The 1,190-nt window shown below is 40.1% G+C and overlaps 1 pseudogene; it reads right to left on the minus strand.

Moving 5' to 3' along the window:
* Positions 1–578: 578 nt before the first annotated feature.
* Positions 579–887, minus strand: LOC110566586 (large ribosomal subunit protein eL39-like; annotated as a pseudogene).
* Positions 888–1,190: the final 303 nt, after the last annotated feature.

The raw sequence follows: 1,190 nt of genomic DNA on the forward strand, positions 1-1,190 counted from the left end.
CAAAGAAAGCAACAAAGAAGGAAAGAAAGATTGTCATAAGAATCAGGTTGGATTCAGCTTGTGCTTGCTGCAAAGCACAAGAACCTGAGTTTAGATGCCTGGCTCTTGTAGAGAAAGCTATGTGCTGTGTCATATGCCTGTGATCCTTGCACTGGGGAGGTTGTTTCAGGATGATCCAGACCTCTCTAGACAGCTCAGTGGTCCCAGTTCAATGAAAGTCTCAAAAAATTAGATAGCAACTGAGAAGAAACTGACCTCTGTCCTCCACATGCATGCCTACAAACATACACATGTAGTGACACACACACACACATGAACAGACACACACACACACACAAATATGTATAAACTAGGGTTGCACAAATGCATTAATAGATTTTAACAAATGGACGAATGGGGGTAGATTTCACACTGACAGGGGAGCTATACAGAAACAAAAGAATTAAAATTTTAACTTATTTTTAAAGGTTCTATGCTTTATTACTAGATAAGCCACACCACCAATTTAGACTTGACTGAGTCTCCATTTGGTAGTATTGATCAATGACCATGATTCAGTCTTGCCATTGTGTGAACCCTCACAGACCCAGCTTTGTTCTCCCCCAGCGTCTTCTCTTGGAGTTGTACATGTTTTTGTCACCAGTTTTCATCTGAATCCATTAAAGACTAGGATGAATTTGCTTTTGTTTCTTGGCCAGGAATTGCTTGACTCTGAAAGTCTCATGAAAAGACATGGTGGGAAGCCAAGTCAGGTGTGCAGCACATGATGGCAAAGGAAAGAAGAGGAACCAAGAGAATAAACCTTTCAATGGTGAATGAGAGTGGCTGCTGTCAACATCTACCTCCCAATCCTCTATCCATTACCTATCATCTCTTCTTGGGAGTAGATATAGGTATGTATGTAAAATTCCTCCACATACTTTTTTTTTTAGTTTAAATGAATCTATTGTTGAATATTTGGGGGATATTTCTATTTACACATTTGAGTTATAGTAATAGCTAATATTTTTATTTTTTAAATTTATTACAATTTATTCACTTTGTATCCCAGCTGTAGCCCCCTCCCTTGTACTCTCCCAATCCCAATCCTCATTCTCCCTCCCTCTTCTCCTTTCATGTCCCTCCTCCAGTCTTATAGGGGAAGTCCTCCTCCCCTTCCATCTGACTCTAGCCTATCAGGTCTCATCAGG

This window comes from Meriones unguiculatus, chromosome 7 (assembly GCF_030254825.1).
Source record: "Meriones unguiculatus strain TT.TT164.6M chromosome 7, Bangor_MerUng_6.1, whole genome shotgun sequence".
Lineage (NCBI taxonomy): Eukaryota > Metazoa > Chordata > Mammalia > Rodentia > Muridae > Meriones > Meriones unguiculatus.